General features: G+C 41.4%; 1 long non-coding RNA gene across 1 annotated transcript; it reads right to left on the minus strand.

The window, feature by feature from the left end:
- Nucleotides 1-9,851: 9,851 nt before the first annotated feature.
- LOC134452239 (uncharacterized) lies at nt 9,852-15,353 on the minus strand. Its single transcript, XR_010035408.1, has 6 exons — nt 15,212-15,353; nt 12,733-12,876; nt 11,936-12,074; nt 11,643-11,771; nt 11,245-11,375; nt 9,852-9,995 (listed from the first exon to the last, which is right to left on the minus strand). It is a non-coding gene; the product is annotated as an uncharacterized LOC134452239 (long non-coding RNA).
- Between the last annotated feature and the right edge of the window lie 2,483 nt (nt 15,354-17,836).

Consider the following 17,836-nt stretch of genomic DNA (forward strand, 5'->3'; position numbering starts at 1 on the left):
TGCAGAGAGCGAAGATCATCATCATCATCATCATCATGCCTCAGAAGAGATGCAGTCGGCTCAACAGTCAAGGAAACTTCGATGTGTGAGAATGGATGTGGACAGATGGGCTTAAATAGGCCTGTAGGGCAAATAGGGTGTGTCTGCCAACGTGAGCACTATGCTCAACTGATCAGATGGTTATCTCAGTGACAAGCCCATTGCCAGTAACCTAATGCACATGGTGATTTCTCCAAAGCTTGGAAGTAGATTAGGTTACCGTATTCAGTGAAATTGCATCAGTCAGAACTCCACAGACATCTCTGTTTAAACACATTTTCGTAACTGCATTTGAGTCCATCATGGTTTCTGTGTCTTTATTCTTCACTCTGACCACAAGGTGATTTCATTGTTAATAGTGTTGTCTTTACATTACATCAGAGACGTGCGCTCAGGGTAGGCAGGGTAGGCACTGCCTACCCTAGGATAAATTTCTTAAAAATAAAAAACTAACACATGTTTTAAAAACTATTCTTGAGAGTTCACATGCATAACAAAAACATTGATTTAGAAATTAGCTGTTAAAAGTAGGCTACAGTAACCGGAGACCGATCAAAACCCCAAGTTATCGCATGAAGCAAAGCACTCAGGCTTGGACAGGTTGCCATGGGAACGCGTCGCGCAGCCTTGGCTGGTAGGTGAAGGCTCAGCTTTCGAATGCCAGGCAGAGCCAGGGTAGGCACGCTTTGACTCTGCCTATCTTGCCCTCAACGCTGTCAATGTAGAAGTTGGCGCATGCGTATTATCTATCACAGAGACTGACAATGGAGAGCAAAAGCAGAGCTTTTCGCGATGGCGGGAATACTTCAGCCAATCACAGCTGCCAACATGAAAAATTGTTACAATTCAGGAAGCCTTCGTGCTTAAAGTATGATAGCAACAACAGCTAGCAAGCTACGGCTTGTTCAAACTCTAGCCGTACAGAAAACATGGCAGTCTTTGGCGTTTTGCCTTTATTACAAAAAAATCCGAGAAGTAGCAAGAAAGATGGTTCAGATGACAGGCAATAGCTGAGCCGTTTGCAATCGCTGCATTGTGGAAATATTCAACATCAGATGGGTAGCAGCTTCAAGTAGTTTGAACACACTGGGACAAAATATCTTCATCATGTCAACCACCCCGGGCTTTTAATGGAACTAACTTGCATGGAAAACATACTCGTGATTCTGCTTTAAGGTAAGATTCATCTAATTATTAAGCTGTGGGTAGCCAAATTTTAACATGAACATGCTCAAGTTTGTCGTGGTGCCTTTTGTTGATGGGTCAGGGAGGTGTTGACATTGAAGATTGGTTGTGCTGTGGACACGAATAGACTATGTGTGTGTTATTATGGACGCGAGATTGTCTTTTGAGCGTACGACATGACTTCATTTTCCTAATTTATTATGATGATGACTTAATACACGATGCGTGAGGTGTGTGGAGCCTGTTAGCAAGTTGACGTGCAGCTGTGTTCTTTTTAAGTGCGCTGTGTACGAGATCAACGTTGGGCTCGAGTGACTGGCATGGGTGCTCACCGCACTCAGAAATTGACTTGATTTGAAACACCTTGCACAACCGTTGCTGAAGTGTTTGAGAATACAATCACGCACAAGAATGAGTCTCAGAAGTGTTTTCGTTGGTTTACTCGATGTACGAGTATTTGTCTGAATGCACGGCTCATGTTTGTTGAGTTCGCAAGCAACCCGCCCCCTTGCCAACTTTCCTTCTTGTCTGCGAGTGTTTGATTAGCAGCACAAAATGCGTCAACGAAGCAGGAGCTGTTACCTAGGTTGGTTTATTGCTAAATGTTCGTTTCCCCTCACATGCTATGGTGTGATTCACAGTTGGTGAACTAGACATTTTATCTTCTAAACAAAGTAGGCTACACTGCCACCCTGCATCCTCCATGTGAAACACCCTGGCATTTGCAACAGAATAAACAGAAGAGGAGCAAAGTCAACTGCTAAAGCCAAAAGTTAAAGCTTTCCCCCCAAAATGCTGTGATGTTGTAGCTTTCTACATTATTGTAAAATGTAGGCCTACAGGTCCTTAAATGTGTTCAGAGTAGGCTATGGGTCCTTGAGCTACCAATTTGGCAATTTGACAAAAAAACAAAAAAAAAGTCTAGCTGGCCTTTTCAACAAATTGAAATTATGCATTTTCACTTATTGTTTCAGATGTAAGGTCTACAGACAATGTCCAAATGTCTAATAGTTTAGCCTATTTACTTATTTAGTTATTAGAGCTGTGGTGGCTAAGCACTGATGGCATTTTATCTTATAGCCTACTTTATATTTACAGTATTTAGAGAAACATAGGCCTACTAATTTGTTGCACATTAAAGACCTTATCAGCATACTAGGTGAATAGGCCTAGTTGCCGATCCAAGCCATACTATTTGTTCAAAGTTTTTAGTCTTTTATAAAGGTTTTTAGCTGACACTGACTCTCCAGATTTGGTTAAAATGCAGGAAATTGCATCTAAGAAATACATTTTTTTCTGGGGGAGGACCGCCAGACCCCGCGCTAAAAAATACACAAAAAATATTTATTTTCTATATTTACTGCCTACCCTACCATACCCCTCACTGCACGTCACTGCATTACATTAGTGGTGTCAACACTAAGTCAAGTCAAGGCAATGTTCTTGAGCTCCTATGCCTATATTAGGCCTATATACTACCCTATACATGGCAATATTGAAACTGACATAAATAGTAAAGTATCATTTATAAATGCATTCAAAGTGATGGTATTAGGTTGGATATTGTCCAGTTTTGACTAAATATGTAGTCATTTCACTTTGTTTCTGTATGGCAATATAGGTTCTGCAAAGGACTCAAGCCAGTAGTCTTTTGAACAGTTGCATGCTAGGCTGCCACTGGATTCCAATGTGGTCACTTGTCTATGACATATTATGATGTCATTATAACTGTATGATGTGTCCATGGAGAAGATTCTAAAACCTCACCTGAGTACAGACACTGATTTAGCTGCAGGACACTGAAGAGGTCAGTTGGACTGTTGTTTGCTCCTGGATATTCACACATGGCTTACATAGTGTGGGAACTCAGATGGACAGCAAAACTGATCAAGGTGCCGAATAATCATCATGCTGTAAGTAAATGAAAACCAACACATAATTTTCATCTAAGTAAGCATAGATTTTATAACTCAATTTCAACATGAGGGCACACGACTGAATTACTTTTTTGATTGCTGTCACACAGCAATAGCAGTTACTTGCATATTCTAAATGATGGACTGGTGTATTTCTAATGGAGAGTCAGAAGAATCAGGCAAAAACAAGTCATTTTTCAGTACAGCTTTTACACTGTGTAGTTACTGCACTTTGCCATTGTGAGGCAGTGTAGTTAGGCTCCTACACTTTGCCTTTGTACAAGTTCTTGATAGCTATAACAAGGTGTGATAGGCCAATAATTTGCAACTTCCACTCTACTGGCTAACGACGAGATCACCTGGACCAACTAGTTACAAATGACAGTGAGGCAGAATGCAAAGATACACAGTCATAAGGTGCACACACACACACACACACACACACACACACACACACACACACACACACACACACACACACACACACACACACACACACAGACGATGTTCTTGAGCTCCTACTAGAGCATGACACAGGAGTGTTTTTTCCCGTCCCATCCCGGACTTGAGTAAAAGAAACAAATCCCATCCCGTCTACTACTGAAAAGAATGTCTCCCAATCCTGCCCACTCCCATTCAAAATCAACCCCAATCCCGTTTCGTCAAAAAAACAAGGCTTTTTTTCGTTTGTTTTTTAAAGAAAAAATAAGCAGCATTCCCGGTCACGTTCATTTCTATTCCCCCTCCTGCCCGCTCCCATTCATCTTTATACCCGCTCCTGCCCGCTCACGTTCATCTTTAAAATTTTGACTCCAATCCCGCGGGACGCACAGGAATTCCCGAAAAATGTCATCCTCTAGCTCCTACCCCTCCATACTACCCTACAAGTGACAACATTGAAACTGACATGAATGCCTTCAAAGTGTTGGTATTAGGTTAGATATTGTCCAGTTTGACAAAATATGTAGTCACTGCACTTTGCCTTTGTACTGCAGTATAGGCTCTGTAAAGGACTCGAGTCAGATTCACCATCTAACACTGTGCAGTCCGGATCTCGATTCTGATTGGCTGATAGCTGTGGTCAATCGAGAGTAAACCTACACCTTCCACCTGAAGATTCTATGCGCCTCTAAGTTAGACCCAGCGCATCTACGTATAAGAATACAGGTATGTTGTAGTTGGGGTAGGGAGTCTGCAAGAAGAGCACATCTTTGCACCATCTGTGGTAGGGGTATCAGTGTGATTGCAAAGACATTTCATTCCTGCGGTATTTATCACCCCTTGCTGAGTTTTTGTAGCGAAGTGTGTTTTCTGGCAGCGCGATGCACGCATGCACGCCGAGTAAGGTTGCCGGGGTAACCATAATCACTTCCTCAACTTGTCAACTGGTCTAAGATGGAATTAATTGTCAGTAAAGCGTTTTTAAAGAAGTTTGGTCAGCGATTAAGTGTAACAGAGTTAGTTAGATAAGCAATAAACCACTTCAGTCCGTGGGTTATGCTCTATTGACAACGGGCAAGGGGACATTTACCGCTTCGCGTCGTGCCCCACTCCCCTTGGCCGTTATCAATCGAGCATAACCCACGGCCTCTCGTGGCTTATTGCTTAATTATAGTTTCTTGAACAGTTGCATGTTAAGCTGCCTGCCACTGCATTCCAATGTGGTCACTTGTCTGTGACATACTATGATGTCATTAGAACTGTATGATGTGTCCATGGAGATGATTCTAAAACCTCACCTGAGTATGCAGACACACATTTAGCAGGAGGACACTGAGGAAGTCAGTTGTTTGCTCCTGGATATTGACACACAGCTCACATAGTATGGGAACTCAGATGGACAGCAAAACGAATCGAGGTGCCGAATAATCATCATGCTGTAAGTAAATAAGAAACACATCATTTTCAACCAAGTAAGCATAGATTTTATAGCTCAACTTCAACATGAGGACACAAGACTGAATAACTTTTCTGATGACTGTCGCACAACAATAGCACTTACTTACACAGCCTAAATGATGGACAGGTATAATTCTGATTGAGAGTCAGAAGAATCAGGCAAAAACAAGTATTTTTTTTCCACCCAGCTTTTACACCTTTAGTTACGTAGTCGTAGTACGTAGTACGTAGTACGTAGTCACTGCACTTTGTCTTTGTATGCCCGTATGTGAGTGATTCTACGATTCCCCTACGCTTTTGGCAAAAGCAAAATGTCAATTATCAGTATTTTTTTTCAACTAAATGACCTAGATGTTTACATAGTGTATATATTTAAGTTTCCAAACAAACAAATTGCCAAGCTTAATCTTAAATCATTTGATAATTACTCTAATGAAAGCAAACATTTGCTTAATTATTTTGTCAACAGTGTTATGGACAAATACTATGTCATTTCAAACATATATAAAAATACTACAGAGTTGAAACAATATATGTTTGAAAGTGCTTATGTCCCTTAGCAGTAATGTTGTCATTAATATGTGCAACTGATATAGAAAATGTGATTGTTGAGCTTCATAAGTAGGATTTTATGAGTCACTGTGATACAGACTGACACATTTTTCATCATAAATCCCTGTAACGTCTGATTTGAATATAGTCACCCTCCTTACACAAGACTTCCTTCTCCAGAGATAATCCCTAGTGTATGTTCGTAGGATTTTTCCAACACATAAGGGATCAATAGCGCAAAAACACTTTCAAAACAGTCAACCGTGTTACTCAACTGTGTTACAGTCAACAGTGCAGGGGCACTTTTTTAGGAGAAAAAAACAGAGCAGACAAACCCATCTCCCTAGAACACAAATTATTTTGTTTGTTTGTCTGTCAATATGGATATAAATTGGCAAAAACATACTCCTCCTCAACTATCCTCAGTGTTGCCAGATTGGGCTGGTTCCCGCCCAATTGGGCTGCTTAGGATGGCCGTGTGCGGGTAAAAATGGCATCTATCAGAAAAACCTTCCCACTGCCATATACAGTAAATCAATAGAATTGGGCGGGTTTTTAGGGCGGATTTTGATCATTTTTTGGGCTGGAAATCATCAGCCTCATCTGGCAACCCTGACTGTCATACTTAATTGTAACACCATTGACGGTAACACCGTTGACATTTCAGCCATTTTTATGGTGTTGTGCTAACTGAGGACCTCAGAAGTTCCACCACAACACCTTAATCAATTCATGTATCTGTATGCTTTATCTGTGTTTTTCTACATGTGATTTCTAATTCAGATTCTTATGAATATGTTGATAACACAGTTGACAGGTAATTTTCCCGCTATGAGAACATGAAAAAGAATGGATTAAATTATGGAAGGATGGAGCTCAAAATGTACCAAAAAGTCTTCCCGTATCCTGACAAAGAGGTTATGACATCACGTGATGTTATTCGTATGGCCTAAGACCAAACCATTACTGATTTATGGAGGAGGTTTCAGACCGTGACACGGTTAACACAGTTTTCGTGGACACACACAAAATGGCAAATTTCATGTATAATGGAAAGGACAGTGGTCTTTCTGACAGTTTTGTCATATTGTGATGATTACTGTGAATCAACATTTGCAATCGTCTTGGGCAAAACAAGTTTCTTTACATGCTAATATGAAGACTGAATCTGACATTTGGAAAACGGGACGGCATGAAAACGCCCAAAACCAGTATTAAATATTCATTCTTGCTGAGGGAAATAATGCCATGTCTACACTTTCTGTATTATATGAAAGATAAATGTTTTCTAATGTCCAAAACATCATTGGATGAAGTTAATAGTTAGTGGAATTGCTAAATAAAATCCACGGACTTAAAAGTGTAGGCGAATTAGAGAATCAGTCATAGGCTCCGTAAAGGACTCAAGTCAGATTCACCTTAGGGTGGTAGTCTCTTGAACAGTTGCATGTTAGGCTGCCAATGGATTCCAATGTGGTCACTTGTGACATACTATGATGTCATTAGAACTGTATGGTGTGTCCATGGAGATGATTCTAAAACCTCTCCTGAGTATACAGACACTCATTTAGCAGCAGGACACTGAAGAGGTAAGTGGTTTGCACACGGCACACATAGTGTGGCATAGTAAGCAAAAGGGATCAGTTGGACTGTTGTTTGCTCCTGGATATTCACACATGGCTTACATAGTGTGGGAACTCAGATGGACAACAAAACTGATCAAGGTGCTGAATTATCATGTTGTAAGTAAATGAAAATCAACACATCATTTCCATCTAAGTAAGCAGAGATTTTATAACTCAACTTCAACATGAGGGCACAAGACTGAATAACTTTTCTGATGGCTGTCACATAGCGATATGGAGCAGCACACTCACACACATACACACAGAGTAAGAGGGTTGCATACACAGGATCACAATGTGTATTATAATCTGCATCCAAAAATTCTTGTATGCATTTGTAAACACACACATTCACATGCATTGCACACGCGCATGTACACACATACACACACCTTGCACGTGCACACACATGCGCACACACACACACTACCAAGGGTGGTGTGCAATTGCAATGTGCTAGTCACAGAGATAACCATCTGAGAGGTTAATTCTCGTTATTGCACCCATTGCTTGCAGTAACATCGTTGTCACCCTTCCTGTAAAGTGACCTCTGCAGATGTCAGATGTTACCAAGAATGGCCCATCATCACATGTCCCACTCTGAATCTAATGCTGGGGATTGTTTTCATTAAAATCTATCAGCTAATATGATGTTTTGATTATCTCTGATTGCACTTGTTACATTTGATACATTTGATGTACAATAGTGTCACATTTTGTTTTCATTTCAGTTAACAAGCTCGAATATGTGGTAATTGAACTTTGGTCATGGTTATTGTTGGCAAGTTACAAGCCAAGTGATATTGACTTATTTTGACTTTGTAGACTGTTGCCTTTACTGCATTCCACATGGAGAGATCTTACACCCTATTTTCATTTTAAGTGTTTCTGCCTTCTTTTTGTGGAGTTAGAGAATTGAATTGCCCTATCCTGCAATTCAATTTGTGGTCGTAGGGGTCTAGATTCCTATGCTAACAATGGTGAAGAATCTTTAAAAAGGTCCTGGTTCTGGTTTGTGATCCGGATCACCACCAGAATTTAATCACTTGTTACTTTGGTCATTATCAACAACTCCACAAGTTTCGTCCAAATCTGTTGATTTAGTTTTTGAGTTATCCTGCTGACAGACAAATAAACAAACAAACAGACAAACCAATGCGAAACATAACGTCCTTGGCGGAGGTAACAACACGTATATTTAAAATCTCACTGGGAGTCAGGCTTACCTGACTCTTGCGTAGATGGTTGTTAGGACCAAACAATGATTATTTAAAGTATAATCCTTAAATTACTGTCAAACCACTGTAAAACGCTATCTTAACAATGGCCTAAAGTTTGCTATATAGGCCTGCACTATATTACCAAAAGTATTCTCTAATCTACCTTGACTCATATGTCATCTCATTCCTAGCCCATTGGGTTCAATGTGATATCTGACCTTTTGCAGCTATTACAGCTTCAACTCATCTGGGAAGGCTGTTCACAAGGTCACAAGGAGTGGGTCATTCCAGCTGGAATCAACAAATGGTCCCCACTCGACCTTGTAGCCTATAGGCTGCCTGTTGATGAGCAAGTTTTTGGGTGAAAATGCACTTGGGTGTTGGAGCTGGCTGCAAAGGAGAGAGTCTCATGGCACAGGCCAGGGAGTCCCTCCATGTTCCTAATCGCTGAGAAAGAAATGTGGAATATTCACTGCTGCTCGGGCATTATGCATGCTGTCGGGCTGTATGGTCCCTGTCCATCTCGCAAACAACTTTAAGTGTAGCGAAGGGGATGAATTTGACATTGTGAACACAGTAGCGAAGGGGGTGTGATGAATTTGACCAGCATTGTGAATTTACAGTCACTCACACAGTCATGAATTCCATTTTTTTTGCCAACAGTAGGCTAATTACTTCTACACTTATGTAGACCTCCTTGCTTAAACAGCATTGCAAACCTAAACGATCTGCTGGGTCGTTGTCCATCTCGCAACAGCATTGTGAACTTTTGTCAACGGTAGTTAATTTGACAGCATTATCAACCTAAGGCAAACGAGAGAGTCCCTCCCTGTTCCTTAATTTGCTGAGAATGGCACAGGCAAACCCGTGTGGAATATTCGCTGGTGCTCAGTGCTCACAGCGGGCGAGTAGCCTCGCGACGCCATCCTATATACTCCACCCAAAGATTTTGGCTCCGAACATCAACAGTCGGCTTTTCGCCCAGGCTAGGCGAGTCCCTCCCTGTGCTGAGAATGGCAAACCAGTGTGTAATATTCGCAGTGCTCAGTGCTCACCCCGGGCACCTTGTGGCAGGTTGTGGAATAGCTTGCGAACACACACAGCGAACACACGGTCCCAGGCGATCACATAACCTCCTTGGCGGAGGTAATGAACATCATTTGTTTATAGTGTAGTGTTGACAGGATGTAACAAGAGCAGGGATGGCAACCTGCACCCCTGGCCAACGGTAGTTGTGTATTTCACTGTATGTTGTATGTTGCATGTAGGCCTATGTGTGTGTGTGTGCGTGTGTGTGTGCGCGTAGATTTGCCGTTCGTTTGGTGTCATGGAGCAGTGGTGGAGTGTAGAGCTAACGTAGTGCAGTTGTAATGAAAATAAAATACAGGAGACAGCATGCAATGCCGACGATATGCTTTATTGGCTTACTGCTTCGTTGGCAGATACTGGATCAGCTGTTTCACACACTCTGATCTCTGCAAGCAGCAAGCAGACAGACTCTTTGCGTTTAGACTCATTTGCATTCTCCCCAATGGGCGATCTTGACATGGTCTTGATCTCTAAATGTGGAAGGAGAGAAAAGTAAGACACAAAAACATTTAAAGGGACACTGTGCAGGAAATGGTCAAAAAAGGTACTGCAACTATGCTGCTCATTGAAACTGGGTTGCCTATTGCCAAATTTGATATTTACATGTAAGTTTTCTAAGTAGGCCTAATAAACACATATTTTCTAGTATGGTCCAAGAAGAGTCATTTTTGCAGCTAAAAAAGGCTGTTATTGGAAATTCAAAATGGCGGACCATGGAGAAGATCCCCCCTTTCATGTATGAAAAGTGCAATTTATCCAGCCATAATGAATACTTAGAATTTGATGGTGGTGGTAAGAATTCATGAAAAAGGTAACATTAGTGAATGGGCAGCATGAATTCTGGAAATAAACAACTAAAAATCTCACACAGTGTCCCTTTAAGAAGGAGCAAATACAGTGCCATGCATGGTTTTGCCCCCCCTACTGATTTTTTGCTTTTGTCCACATTTTACACACTTAATATTTTCAGATTACCAAAACAAGGATGACCCGAGCAAACATAAAATGCAGTTTTTTTTACTTCATTTCTAAGAGAATAATGCCATAAAACCTGCATGAGCCTGTGTGAAAAGGGCTCATGTAAGTTGTATGGCATTATTCTCTTCGCAAATAAAATAATCACTGAAAAACTGCATTTTATGTTTGCTCGGGTCATCCTTGTTTAATGTTTACATTTGTTTGGTAATGGAAAAAAGCAAAAAAAATCAGGTGGTGGTGGGGGGAGCAAAAACATACGCACTGCACTGTATCTACGACACATCTCACACAGGAGAAAACATCTTAGACACTGTGAACATATTTTGCTCATACTTTCTGATGTGTGTGTTAATCGATGTGTGCTACAGTACGTTATGTGTGTCCGCTCTGATTAGGCTTACAGTAATGTCCTACACATCATACACAGTAGAGCAGTTGTTTTCATCTGTGACAAACCCCTGCAGTACAGGGGTGCATTTCTCAAAACCATACTTGCTAACAACATGAGTTACTTTGGTGTTTGCAATGCAATTTCCCATTGGCAACTACCCAAGTTGCTAACTGGCTAAAAACTTTGCTTTCGAGGAATGCACCCCAGTTGAGTAGTTCATACTTACTCATTTAGGAGACATGGGAGCATTTTAGAAGGAAGAAATATCTCAGGAACAAAATGTCTTGGGCAAGATGTGCGTTACGGCATGTCACTAGGAGGGCACAGCGTGGCTACATAGGTCTACTTACACATCCAAGCATAACATGCACTCGTTCTGTTCAGTGTGTCCATCAAGGGTGCATAGAGGGTCTTCCATTAAGGCACAGCTGTCATCCACCACACCTTCTTCAGGTTCAGCCTCCCAGACAGTACAGTCAACCTGAACATGATACACACATATGCACACACACACACACACACACACACACACACACACACACACACACACACACACACACACACACACACACACACACACACACACACACACAATTGGATATATTGTAAGACACATTCAACAAGTTTCTGCACATGTCTGCACACACAAACACACACACACACACACACACACACACACACACACACACACACACACACACACGCACAAACAAAATAACATGAAGGATAGAAAAAATATCTGAGATACCACAAGACTTCTTGGTGGCTGTGGTAGGCCCTTAAGCCCAAAATCTCCTGGAGGGTAATCGTCTTGTAGCCATGGTGGAGGCACAATGTCATTGAGGACGCCAAGGTGGACGGATAGCCAAACCATGGGCTGAGGTACAGTGAACAGCAGAGTTAGATTGCCATTAGACTATTGTGTATCGGTTAGAAACTTCATGTAAGGTTCTGCTCACTTGAAATAGTGACATGGATACGTTTTTTTGTGTTGATACAGGCCTATGTATGAAAGGAAAGTAAGAGAGGAGGAGGACGTACCAGAGAGGGACAGGCTGCAGAGAGTGAAGATCATCATCATCATCATCATCATCATGCCTCAGAAGAGATGCAGTCGGCTCAACAGTCAAGGAAACTTCGATGTGTGAGAATGGATGTGGACAGATGGGCTTAAATAGGCCTATAGGGCAAATAGGGTGTGTCTGCCAACGTGAGCACTATGCTCAACTGATCAGATGGTTATCTCAGTGACAAGCCCATTGCCAGTAACCTAATGCACATGGTGATTTCTCCAAAGCTTGGAAGTAGATTAGGTTACCGTATTCAGTGAAATTGCATCAGTCAGAACTCCACAGACATCTCTGTTTAAACACACTTTCGTAACTGCATTTGAGTCCATCATGGTTTCTGTGTCTTTATTCTTCACTCTGACCACAAGGTGATTTCATTGTTAATAGTGTTGTCTTTACATTACATTAGTGGTGTCAACAATAAGTCAAGTCAAGTCAATGTTCTTGAGCTCCTATGCCTATATTAGGCCTATATACTACCCTATACATGGCAATATTGAAACTGACATAAATAGTAAAGTATAATTTATAGATGCATTCAAAGTGGTGGTATTAGGTTGGATATTGTCCAGTTTTGACTAAATATGTAGTCATTTCACTTTGTTTCTGTATGGCAATATAGGTTCTGCAAAGGACTCAAGCCAGTAGTCTTTTGAACAGTTGCATGCTAGGCTGCCACTGGATTCCAATGTGGTCACTTGTCTATGACATATTATGATGTCATTATAACTGTATGATGTGTCCATGGAGAAGATTCTAAAACCTCACCTGAGTACAGACACTGATTTAGCTGCAGGACACTGAAGAGGTCAGTTGGACTGTTGTTTGCTCCTGGATATTCACACATGGCTTACATAGTGTGGGAACTCAGATGGACAGCAAAACTGATCAAGGTGCCGAATAATCATCATGCTGTAAGTAAATGAAAACCAACATATCATTTTCATCTAAGTAAGCATAGATTTTATAACTCAATTTCAACATGAGGGCACACGACTGAATGCTGTCACACAACAATAGCACTTACTTGCATATTCTAAATGATGGACTGTTATATTTCTAATGGAGAGTCAGAAGAATCAGGCAAAAACAAGTCATTTTTCAGCACAGCTTTTACACCGTGTAGTTACTGCACTTTGCCATTGTGAGGCAGTGTAGTTAGGCTCCTACACTTTGCCTTTGTACAAGTTCTTGATAGCTATAACAAGGTGTGATAGGCCAATAATTTGCAACTTCCACTCTACTGGCTAACGACGAGATCACCTGGACCAACTAGTTACAAATGACAGTGAGGCAGAATGCAAAGATACACAGTCATAAGGTGCAGACACACACACACACACACACACACACACACACACACACACACACACACACACACACACACACACACACACACACACACACACACACACACAGACGATGTTCTTGAGCTCCTACTAGAGCATGACACGGGAGTGTTTTTTCCCGTCCCATCCCGGACAAGAGTAAAAGAAACAAATCCCATCCCGTCCACTCCTGAAAAGAATGTGTCCCAATCCTGCCCACTCCCACTCAAAATCAGCCCCAATCCCGTTTCGTCTAAAATAACAGGGCTTTTTTGGTTTGTTTTTATGAGCGGCATTCCCGTTCACGTTCATTTTTATTCCCGCTCCTGCCTGCTCCCATTCATCTTTATTCCCACTCCTGCCCACTCCCATTCATCTTTACAATTTTGACTCCCATCCGTGACCCACAGGAATTCCCGAAAAATGTCATCCTCTAGCTCCTACCCCTCCATACTACCCTACAAGTGACAACATTGAAACTGACATGAATGCCTTCAAAGTGTTGGTATTAAGTTAGATATTGTCCAGTTTGACAAAATATGTAGTCACTGCACTTTGCCTTTGTACTGCAGTATAGGCTCTGCAAAGGACTCGAGTCAGATTCACCATCTAACACTGTGCAGTCCGGATCTCGATTCTGATTGGCTGATAGCTGTGGTCAATCGAGAGTAAACCTACACCTTCCACCTGAAGATTCTATGCGCCTCTAAGTTAGACCCAGCGCATCTACGTATACGAATACAGGTATGTTGTAGTTGGGGTAGGGAGTCTGCAAGAAGAGCACATCTTTGCACCATCTGTGGTAGGGGTATCAGTGTGATTGCAAAGACATTTCATTCCTGCGGTATTTATCACCCCTTGCTGAGTTTTTGTAGCGAAGTGTGTTTTCTGGCAGCGCGATGCACGCATGCACACCGAGTAAGGTTGCCGGGGTAACCATACTTTACTTTACATGCTTTACTGCAGTACAGCTTGGTATAATAGCCTCTCTGTAAAAGATAAAGCAAAACTCCAACGGCAAATTAAAATCTGCTCTAAGATCATTGGGCTGCCCATAGCAAACCTATTCCAGGAAGCCCATAATAAAAGTATGCTCCGACTGGCCACATGCATCTCTACAGATATCACACACACTCTCTACCAAGAATATCAGCCATTACCCTCAAGTAGGCGTTTCAGAGTTCCCCGCTTCAACCGCAACAGACTTAAACATGCTTTCATACATCAATCTATTCTTTTGCTAAATCAGTAGTATTTATTACTTCATGGTGGTATTATCTTCAAGTTATGTGGGTTGTATGTAATATATGTATGTATGTATGTATGTATGTATGTATGTATGTATGTATGTATGTATGTATGTTTGCCTGTACATAGGCCTGTGTCTTTTGTTTTGTCAGCTGTGCAATTGTCTTGTGATGTGATGTTATTGTGTAGGCCTATGTTTTTCTGTTTTCTGTATTCTGTTTCGTCTTAACGAGTGTTGCTCAGGGATGCAAACTGAATTTCAGTGCAAACTGACAATAAAGTATCATCGTATCGTATAATCACTTCCTCAACTTGTCAACTGGTCTCAGATTAAATTAAGTGTCATTAAAGCGTTTTTAAAGAAGTTTGGTCAGCGATTAAGTGTAACAGTGTTAGTTAGATAAGCAATAAACCACTTCAGTCCGTGGGTTATGCTCTATTGACAACGGGCAAGGGGACATTTACCGCTTCGCGTCGTGCCCCACTCCCCTTGGCCGTTATCAATCGAGCATAACCCACGGCCTCTCGTGGCTTATTGCTTAATTATAGTCTCTTGAACAGTTGCATGTTAAGCTGCCACTGCATTCCAATGTGGTCACTTGTATGTGACATACACTATGATGTCATTAGAACTGTATGCTGTGTCCATGGAGATGATTCTAAAACCTCACCTGAGTATGCAGACACACATTTAGCAGGAGGACACTGAGGAAGTCAGTTGGACTGTTGTTTGCTCCTGGATATTGACACACAGCTCACATAGTGTGGGAACTCAGATGGACAGCAAAACGGATCGAGGTGCCGAATAATCATCATGCTGTAAGTAAATAAGAAACAAATCATTTTCAACTAAGTAAGCATAGATTTTATAGCTCAACTTCAACATGAGGACACAAGACTCAATAACTTTTCTGATGACTGTCGCACAACAATAGCACTTACTTATACAGCCTAAATGATGGACAGGTATAATTCTGATTGAGAGTCAGAAGAATCAGGAAAAAACAAGTATTTTTTTTCCACCCAGCTTTTACACCTTTAGTTACTGCAGTTTGCCATTGTTGGGCAGTGTAGTTACTACACTTTGCCTTTGTAAGGCAGAGTAGTTACTATAGCCTACTTTGCCTTTGCACAAGTTGCTGATAGCTAGCCTATAACAAGGTGCGATAAGCCAGTAATCTACAACAGCTGACTTCTACTCCACTGGCTAACGAGATCACCTGAACCAACTGACACTCAGCCAGAATGTACAGGTATACAGTCATAAGGTACACACACACACACACACACACACACACACACACACACACACACACACACACACACACACACACACACACACACACACACACACACACACACACACACACACACACACACACACACACACACACACACACACACACACACACACAATGTTCTTGAGCTCCAATACCTTTATACTACCCTACAAATGGCAACATTGAAACTGACATAAATGCCTTCAAAGTATTGGTATTCGGTTGGATATTGTCCAGTTTTACAAAATATGTAGTCACTGCACTTTGTCTTTGTATGCCCGTATAGGCTCCGTAAAGGACTCAAGTCAGATTCACCTTAGGGTGGTAGTCTCTTGAACAGTTGCATGTTATGCTGCCAATGGATTCCAATGTGGTCACTTGTGAGTGACATACTATGATGTCATTAGAACGGTATGATGTGTCCATGGAGATGATTCTAAAACCTCACCTGAGTATACAGACACTCGTATAGCAGCAGGACACTGAAGAGGTAAGTGGTTTGCACACGGCTCACATAGTGTGGCATAGTAAGCAAAACGGATCAGTTGGACTGTTGTTTGCTCCTGGATATTCACACATGGCTTACATAGTGTGGGAACTCAGATGGACAGCAAAACTGATCAAGGTGCCGAATTATCATGTTGTAAGTAAATGAAAATCAACACATCATTTCCATCTAAGTGCAAAGATTTTATAACTCAACTTCAACATGAGGGCACAAGACTGAATAACCTTTCTGATGGCTGTCACACAGCGATATGGAGCAGCACACTCACACACATACACACAGAGTAAGAGGGTTGCATACACAGGATCACAATGTGTATTATAATCTGCATCCAAAAATTCTTGTATGCATTTGTAAACACACACACGCACGCATGCATTGCACACATGCATGCATGCACGCACACACGCATGCATTGCACACATGCACTCACATGCATTGCACACGCGCATGTACACACATACACACACCTTGCACGTGCACGTGCACACACATACACACACACACACACACACGCACATGCCTTGCACGTGCACACACACACACACACATGCGCACACACACACACTACCAAGGGTAGTGTGCAATTGCAATGTGCTAGTCACAGAGATAACCATCTGAGAGGTTAATTCTCGTTATTGCACCCATTGCTTGCAGTAACATCGTTGTCACCCTTCCTGTAAAGTGACCTCTGCAGATGTCAGATGTTACCATGAACGGCCCATCATCACATGTCCCACTCTGAATCTAATGCTGGGGATTGTTTTCATTAAAATCTATCAGCTAATATGATGTTTTGATTATCTCTGATTGCACTTGTTACATTTGATACATTTGATGTACAATAGTGTCACATTTTGTTTTCATTTTAGTTAACAAGCTCGAATATGTGGTAATTGAACTTTGGTCATGGTTATTGTTGGCAAGTTACAAGCCAAGTGATATTGACTTATTTTGACTTTGTAGACTGTTGCCTTTACTGCATTCCACATGGAGAGAGTTCAATGTGCTCAATCAAAAAATATCTTACACCCTATTTTCATTTTAAGTGTTTCTGCCTTCTTTTTGTGGAGTTAGAGAATTGAATTGCCCTATCCTGCAATTCAATTTGTGGTCGTAGGGGTCTAGATTCCTATGCTAACAATGGTGAAGAATCTTTAAAAAGGTCCTGGTTCTGGTTTGTGATCCGGATCACCACCAGTATTTAATCACTGGTTCCTTTGGTCATTATCAACAACTCCACAAGTTTCGTCCAAATCTGTTGACTTAGTTTTTGAATTATCCTGCTGACAGACAAATAAACAAACAAACAGACAAACCAATGCGAAACATAACGTCCTTGGTGGAGGTAACAACACGTATATTTAAAATCTCACTGGGAGTCAGTTAAGCATCCCCCGGGCACACATGGAAAGAATGGAACCAAATGAGTGTTTCCTGGGGAGGTTGAGAAGGATACAGCTGCCATTGGGGAGTCTTTTTTTCGTCTTTTAATTTTTTTAATACTA

Source organism: Engraulis encrasicolus, chromosome 7, assembly GCF_034702125.1.
Source record: "Engraulis encrasicolus isolate BLACKSEA-1 chromosome 7, IST_EnEncr_1.0, whole genome shotgun sequence".
Lineage (NCBI taxonomy): Eukaryota > Metazoa > Chordata > Actinopteri > Clupeiformes > Engraulidae > Engraulis > Engraulis encrasicolus.